We start from the raw sequence: 9203 nt of genomic DNA, 5'->3' as shown, positions 1-9203 counted from the left end.
TTATTTCTAAATAATCTGAACTGAATTTTAGATACTTCCATTCTTATAAATATTACAGAATATGATGGGCAAAAGCTGTAAAGTCAAACTAAAATGCACTTGTTAATGAAACTATGGGACAACCAACAATTGATAAGCTGATGAACATATGTGATTCAGGCCCTATAAACAGCTGGTGTTCAATAAATATTTCACTATTGATGTCTGAAAGATTGCGTTTTGCAATCTTGCCACAGGTTAGATGATATGTATTAGCAGGCCAAGTAGTTCTTATGTGTTTTTAAAGCATCTTTGTAGTTAATGAGCCTTATCTATTTTCTTCTGGAGTTGGGGATGGTTCACTCATTTCTTCTCACTGTGTTTGTTTAAGGTCCCTTAGTGTCTAGTGGGCAAGGGCTTCTTCAACCACAAAAATCAACTGTCCTGAAGGTTGTTTTGAGGTGTGATCTCATAACTGGTGTGTGAATTTCCTTTATGAGTCCATCTGTGTTCATCAAGGGTTTTGTGTCCCAGAACACATAGATTCAAATTTATCTTTGAATGAAATCCAAATGAGGATAGGCTGAATCCACTGTCCTTAACCTTACTAGTTAAGAATTTACTACATTCTCTTAACAGGCTCAGTGTCTGTGCATAGTATTATCAACTGTCTAGTGTAAAGGAAATCATTAAGTCTATGACTAAAATGTGGAGGTTCACCTCCAACACTTGACTCCATCAATTACAGTTGGGCTCAGATTAGCGTAAATGATGGCCTGTAATTTTATTTATGGTTTTAATAACAATGAGAAGAATTATGATTACTCTAGTAGTTAAATTCATGTCAAATGTTCTCCATTCAAAATTTATAATAAACATTATGTGGAGAATACAAGTATTTCTAACATTTTGTTTTGTTTTGCTTTGTTTTGTTTTTTTTCCAAGACAGGGTTTCTCTGTGTACCCATGGCTGTCCTGGATCTCACTCTGTAGATCAGGCTGGCCTCAAACTGATAGAGATCTGACTACCTCTGCCTCTCAAGTGCTGATTTAAAGGTGTGTGCCACAACCAACTAGCTGAATAAAAGTATTTCTTTTCAAACTTATCCACCTTCTTTATTCGCTATCACATATAACTTGAATGTATTAATGTAGGGCACCAGGCTGGTAGCCAACCCTGTCCATTCTCTGAATTTCACAAAAAAAGTCAAGAGTTAAGAGCATTGTAGAGTGACATATAAGTGCACAGTGTACATTCAAGTGTCAAAAAGGGGAGCAAGTTCACACTTAAGCTAAATTAAGCTGTGTGTGGTGGAGCACACCTTGAATACCAGCACTCAGGAACCAGTGGCAGGCAGAGCTCTGAGAGTCTGAAGCCAGCGTGATCTACATAGTGAAGTCCAGGCCAGCAAACTGGGACTCTTGTCTCAGAAAATTCCAAGCTCATGGTTACAATTTCATGAAATTGTTGAGAATGAACTACTGACTTTTATCACCTGCACATGATCACCTCTTCTTACCACATGTTTCCCCATGAGTGTAACAAATGGGTAGGGATTTAATTTCCTGGATGTTAATCAGAACTAACATTATCTGCCTGGCTCTGTGAACCTATGTTTCCAGTAAGACCACCTAGACCCATATCTACTCCTCTTAGGAGCTTCAACTCCCTAACACTTATAAAATTCCCCACTCTCCACTCTCTCTGGCATCTAGGATAAAAAAAATCTAAATATTCTTAAACTTTATGGAATAAAGTTATATGGGTAGGGAGGTAATATATCCCTAAGAGGCTCAGGAAGGGATTAGCTTCAAAATGCATTTAATGAAAGGTTTATGATCATAGTAAGATTAGATACTTTCTGTTGGCCATCAAGGTTCTGACCCATCCCCTAGTCTCATCTCTTCTCTCGGCCTTACTTCACTCTCCAGAAAAAAACAGGTCTCCAAACAGAGTCTAATCCTGTCCTTTCTCCAAGTCTTTGCAGTGCATATCTGGAATGTTCTCCTGGCTGGCCATGGGACACATGGCTAATTCTTAATGACTTACTTGAAAATAATAACTTCTTCCTGGCAAGATGGCTCTGTGGGTGAAGGCACTTGATAATAAGCCTAGGGTTTCTTCAACCTATATCACAAAGCTTTTTGACTTTTAAACCACAAACCTCAACCAAAGGCCTAAAAGACACATGGTCAGAATTGGCACAGTAAACACTCTAATTCTTGGCATAGTTTTATGTTAATTTTCTCAGCACTCTGTTAGAAGAGTATGTGATAGAAGCAGCTTAGTGGAAGTTGGTTGTGACTCTCATCTTAAGGGATATAGTCAATCATACAGATAATATCTGGTGACTGAAGTGCTAAGGACTTGTGGCACCATCACATGGTACTGACCAGGAAGAAGACACAGAATCAGAAGCAGAGGAAGGATAGGATCTCAAAGCCTGGACCTAGTGACCTTCGTTTATCAGCTAGACATTTTGTCTCACAGGTTCTACAACCTCCCAAAATAACTTACCAAGAGGGGAACCACGTGTTCATTCACACAGGCCCATGGGTTGTAGTTGGGATGGGATCTCTATGCCAAAGAGTTTTATTGACAATGTTACTTAGGTGCAGGTTGTGGAACACCAATCTGTGTTTCATTTCTGATTGCTCTGGAAAATAAAGAACCAATGTAAGTCACATGGGAGTTCCGTGTATGCATGAAATATACTCAGCAGACGCTCTCAATACCAACATGCTTTACTATTGTGAATCATACCTGTAAATCTGACTAGTTTATTGACCTAGGAACCCTTTTAGAGATGCATTGAAACTGGGGGTGTCATAGGAGTCCACTGACATAAGTGGGAGAACATTGCAAACCCAGAAAATACCAAAAAACGGCAAAAGGGAATGGAATTAAGATTTAGGTCAAGCACCTTCAAAGGAGTCCGTCCAGGGACACACATCCATGTGGAAGATGGGTGACCCAGAAGGTGTGTCTGCTGAGCCTCACCAAAAGGTTTCCTCTCAAACAGCCAAGAATGATGAACAGGCATCCAGACAGCCAAGCAGTCTTGATCTCATTTCTTTCAGTGTACATGTTACAGGTCTTTCCTCAGTGGCTGGCAAGAGGAATACATGAAACATGTTCAAATACAGTAATCACTTATAAACTTTATTTAAACTTACTCTAAGTTGTATAAAATAGCTGCATTCTTTCATTCCTACTCCATCCATTATACCACTGATATTACAAATTACATCTTTATTCATCCTATACCAATTATGGTTGACACTTTACCCATTTCCTTTTACATCTTATGAAATGATGAAGAGTGGAACAACCAACCCAAATTATGGGAATCTGTTTTGAGATTTTTTTATATATTTAATTTTACCAAAGAATTTTACGTTTTCACATAAGTTGATGTTACTCTCTAGTGAAAATGTATACATTGCACTCATTGTAACCCATTAGAATAGAAGCAGAGTGTTAGACAGCTCATACCCCTTTCCTGTAAAGTATTTCCAATCTTCTCTTGTCACTACAGTCATGACATCGGGACTGGATTTTCTCCACGTTAACTTAATAGCTAGGAAGACATTTAGATTTAGCAGGCTTCCTCTGCCCTTTCCTTTGGCTAGCATAATTTCTGGGTATGTTGTTGACCACATTTCAGGACAAGTAGAGTAGTCACTAAGGATTCCCAATTTTATTTACTGCATCTGCCTAAAATTGATTGATTAATATCTGAATTTACTAGGATTAATTGTTCATTGAGGGATTTGCTTAGTATGATTACATCAGTGAGACACTACTGCAGAAAACCATAAGGCACATGTCATTATTAGTGGTTTTCCCACATCTGACCTTAGAGTGCATTTAAACATACATTACCTGGGGGAATCAGTAAAAGACATGACTTCCTGAGGCCAGCAGTACAGTTGTTCTTAAGTGTGTGCACCTGGGCTGAGCCAGATCTCTGCTGTCAGAGTTCCCAACACAGAGTGAGGACAAACTGAAATTCAGAAAGTTCATGTGGTTGGTCGAGGTCTCTGTTTAATATTTAACAGGGATTATCCAGTGTGATAATACTGCAAGACAACTGCCAATACCTGTCACCATCAGTAACTTCATTCAAATTGCAACATACTCTAGATGGCACCTTCCTCCCATTGCTCTCTTTCCTAAAGTCCACATGCTTGCTATTTTGAACTGAGCTCATAGTATGCTAGTATTTGGGAACTAAGAATAGGTAGTTCCTTGGGCAGGACAGGGGATAGAGAATAGATATATCTTCCCAAGGTACAGTGAGTGAGTGACAGACAGGTTTGGAGTGCTTGTCAGGTGTCAGAACTCCACTGGTTACTTCCTTTCAACAGTTTAGGTCACCCTACCTTTTGTCCTAAATTGCATGTGTGGTCTGATTTCCTGTCTTAAATCTCTCTTGGTGTTGCTTCTATCCAAGCCCAGAGCTGTATCTTCACACTAGAGTATAGATATGTCCATGATAACACACCTGGGTATCCATTTCTGCCCCAATCATTATGCATGATTATATAAGTCCACCTTTATGCACCTATATAATGTTCTTTGATCATAGCCCACATAATATACTACCCTTCCCTTTTCCCCTCCCATTTACCCTCAGTTCTCCTAGACAGCTTCACTTTCGTTTCATATCATATGTATATAAATAATTTTTTGTTTCCACCAAGGTATACCCTAGGACCCACAAGTAACAGAAACATCCAATATTTGTCTTTCTGAGGATGACTTAATTTGCTTATTTCTGGTTGCATCAATTTTCTTACAGATAAAATAACTTTATTCCCCTTTTATGACCAAAAAGATTCTATACCATATTATCTTCAAAACCTATGTTGGTTTTATAACTTAACAATCATGAATAGTGAGTACTTCAATAAACATCGATATGCAGGTATTGTTGACACTGAGACTTTGGTATATAAAAATAATTTTATTTATCCCAGTGTTTCAGAAGATATGATTCCAAATAATTTATCACTGACTGTGGTCAGGACCTCTGAATCTGTGAAATCATGGCAGGACGTGTTGTGGTGGGAGATCATCAAGAGGTAAAGATCATACGGCAGGGCAGGAATCTGGAGCACAGGATGGGAGCCAATATCCACTTCCCATTATGCTTCTTCCCTTGAAGTTTCTTCTACCTCTTAACACCACCATACTGGAGTTCAGCTTCTGACTCATGAACTCTTGGAGTTCAAACTATATCCAAACTGTAGTTCTGTAATTTTTGGTTAGGATTAATGGTAAATTTGTTAATGAAATGTGTTGTTTTCTGTTTTGATACAGGTTCTTCCAAATCTAGCAATTTATATTGATGTGACATCAAAAGTCACACCATGAGTGACTACATCTCCAACTCTCAGAATCCAGTGGCTTCTGTGCAAGATGGTCCAAGAAGAGATTTACCTGGAGGAGGAAAGAATCTCAGGTTGGTCAAGACTAGATCAGGTGCAGGACAGGAGAGGGCAGGCAGGTCAAAAGACAACCTCCTTTATCATAAGACATCACTTGGTTGCAGTTGAAATGGAGGGAGGTAAGAGACAAGAATGCAAATCTTTGCTGCTGGAGGCACCACCACATGGAGCCTCTCTATGCAGATGGCTGTGGAGACAGAGTGCTTGCTGTGGCGTCTGATGGCCAGTGTTTGTGTTGTTCTCCAGCATGGACCAGCAGTGTGACTCAGTGGTAGAGGGGCAGTTCCTTCTGTCTTCCTAGTCTCAGTATTCCTGTCCAGAATGTGAGGTTGCTACCAACCACACCTTCCTTGTAGAGCATGTGGAAGGGTCAGTGAGTTAAGCACATAGCCATTTAAATTGGCCTTATGCAGTGATGGCAGGCCATGGAATGTTTTCCTCTACTGACTTATCCCTGGTATGAATTAGGGGAAAGGGGTACCACAAGTAACAGCAGGATTAACTGTGGACACCATGTTTCTAGTTTGCATGCCCAAAACAGAGCTAGCTTACTTCAGGCCATAGAGAACAAACTGTGCCTTCTCAACAAACTCTCAACCTTCTCATCCATGCAAACTTGAACTCTTGTCTCTTGCAGACACAGTAAGTACATCATGCAAGGTAATGTTATTGTATAGCTTTTGCCCTCTGATACCCTACTTGAACTCTTCATCTGCAGTGAACATTTGTTGAGGGAATGCCAAGTCTCAGGACTGGTCTAGTGTCCCATTCTCACTAGAAAAAAAGCAGCATGAACCCAGTTTGGCATTTTAGGTCCTAAGTCCAATCTAGATAGTATTGATTTGGTCTGTTGTGAGGTCACAACATGTCATCAGCATCTGTTTTGGAGATTAGATTTTTGAGGGTAAAGTTAAAATCTGTATAGATGCTATGTTATAGAAGAGCCTGTCAAACACCATGCTAGGTGAGACATGCCAGGTGTAAAAATCATATGTAGTGTATGATCTTCATGATTTGAAGGACCCAGAGTGAGTCATCCATTGAAGATAGACACACAATCATGGGTCAGTAATGGGAGAGAGAATAGGAAGGAATCCACACAGTTTCAGATTAGCAGTGGTGTATGCACAAAAGGGAGTGTGCTGAATAAATTACATACTTAAAACTAGTTATTTTATACAAGACTTGGTGGCACACACCTATTCCAGCACTCAGGAGGTAGAGGCAGACAGATCTCTGTGAATTCAAAGACAGCCTAGTCATACATAATGAGTTTTATGACAGCCAGAGCTATATAGGGAGACCCTGTCTCAAAAAACAAAAAGAAAAAGTTACTTTCCTGTTATGCTAATTTTATCATAATACATTACATTTTGAGTAATAACAGCATGTTATTCATAATAGATGTTCATACCTGCATGTACTGCAGTTTGGTCACACCAAACACAAACCTTTCCTCTCTGTTCCACTCCACAGAACAGCTTCCCAGCTGGTTTTTCTCCCACTTCCATGTCTGTCTTTTCTGACCCACTGAGGTTCATTCAGCTTCCTTACAGGAAATTGGATGAGGGCTCATAAAACACCTGCTGAGGACCAGGAGACATATCAACACTCTGGTGCCTACAAAGGACAGAGATGCTTCCAGGGGCCGTACCAACCTGATGCCTCTTGCCAAATGGTCCAGGAAGGAGTCTTAATGCCAGAAGCATGTGACCCATAACCTGCTATATACCCTTTCTTATATGCAAAGATTTTAAAAACCAAACACCATTATTGTAATTTGGTAAGTGCAATTTCTCTGATTTAAATGCATACCTCAAGTTTATGTATTAGAAACTTAGTCTAAATGTAACCCAACAAAGAGAATGAACCCTCAGGAGGGAGAAGGCTGTGGAGGGTCTGTTTTCATGAGTAGATTAAGGCTGTTTTTTGCAGTCATGAGCCAGTTTCTGCAGGATTGCGGTCTCAAGGAAATAAGGGGTTTTACCTCTTTCATGTTCCATTGTCCTACACACCTTTATTATTGAGGGTTTCCATGCATAGTTTCCTTACCAATCTGTGAGATTGTCAAGGAATTGTTTAGGTATTATCCACTGTTAGGCCCTTGTAAATATTTTGTATCTGGTAGACATCCTGACAGGTTAGTTGAATGGGACCTGTGGACCTAGTCTGGCCATGTTAAACTTCCTAACTTGCTAATGCAAGATGAACTGCCTCTGTCACAGCCACTCTCACTATAAGCTCAGGATGATCAACCGGGATTCTGTCGACATGTGGTCCCTACAGGAAAGACCACAAATGATGGATGGCATGGGAGCTGGTGGATCACTAGGCAGTATTTAGCAGCCTCTCAAATGGCACTGTCAGAGACTGTAAACTAAACAGATCCTTGGCCAAGACTGGTACTCATCCATCTGAAAAACTATCTATGTAAGGACAATGGGTACAAAAGAATCAAGCAACAGCATTCATGTCCAGAAGGATGCCAAGCACATCAGCCACCAATGGTAAAGCAGTTGTCACTAAAGACACTGCACAGCATCCCAGAATAGTAGTAGAATTTAGAGAGGAAATTGATGCATTTTGCACAGAGGAACAAAGTAATCCAAAGTAGGGTGTCTTAGTCAGGGTTACTATAGCTATGAAGAAACACCATGACCAAAGCAACTTAGAAAGGAAAGGGTTTATTCAGCTTATACTTCCATATCACAGTTCATCATCAAAGGAAGTCAGAACAGGAATGCAAACAGGGCAGGAACCTGGAAGCAGGAGCTAATGCAGAAGTGGAGGGGTACCACTTACTGGCTTGTTCTTCATGGCTTCCTCAGCCTACTTTCTTATAGAAGCCAGGACCACTTGGCCAGGGGTGGTCCTATCCACAATGGGCTGGACCTATCAAGCACTAATTAAGAAAATGCCCAATAAGCTTGCCTGCAGCCTGATTTTATGGATGCATTTTCTCAATTGAGACTCCATTCTCTACAATGATTCTATCTTGTGTCAAGTTGACATAACTAACTAGCCAGCACACAGGGTGATTCTCCTTGTTGGGCATGATTGGTGAAAAATGATTCCACCAGGCTCATAATTTTTTCTGAGCTGTGTTTTGATGGATAATTTCAAGTCCTAAAGGATATAGAGGAGCCTTATAGGAAAAAGAATTTGAGGGCTAAGCAAATGACTCTGAAAAGTTGCTATGAAAGGGACCCAAGTTAAAATTTCCAGTACCCCTGTATTCACTGGGCTGTTGGCAAATGCCTAAAACCTCAGAATGGGAGGAAGTATGTGGTAGAAAATGCGGTCCCCAGAGCCTTGCTTCCCAGCCAGTCTAGCTGAAATGGCAAGCTCTAGGTTCTGTAATAGATCCTGTCTTGAAAAATAAGGTGGAAAGTGACAGAGGACGACACCCAGTGTCCACTTCTGCACACACTGTAACACACACACACACACACACACACACACACACACACACACACACACACACATCAGCTGGAAAAGAAACCCTTACACTAGTGAAGATCAGTAGATACAGGTTCTCTGTATGTTTTCAATGTGTTTTAGAATGAGAACATGCATGAAAGAGACCTGCAAATTAGAAGAAATTTAGTGCTGATGGATTGAATTGAGTTTCTGAAAGAACAAATATTCACCTAGAATATGTACTCAAAGAAGGTCAGAATAGGATTGTGCAGAAACTTTTGATAACTGTCATTGAAAAGGCCATCTCAGTTCTCTGAGTTCAGGCAGTGCAAGAGAAGACTTTCTACTGG

This window comes from Onychomys torridus, chromosome 22 (genome assembly GCF_903995425.1).
Source record: "Onychomys torridus chromosome 22, mOncTor1.1, whole genome shotgun sequence".
Taxonomy (NCBI): Eukaryota; Metazoa; Chordata; class Mammalia; order Rodentia; family Cricetidae; genus Onychomys; species Onychomys torridus.
The sequence above is the reverse complement of the archived record's forward strand: the minus strand, read 5'-3'. Positions refer to the sequence as shown.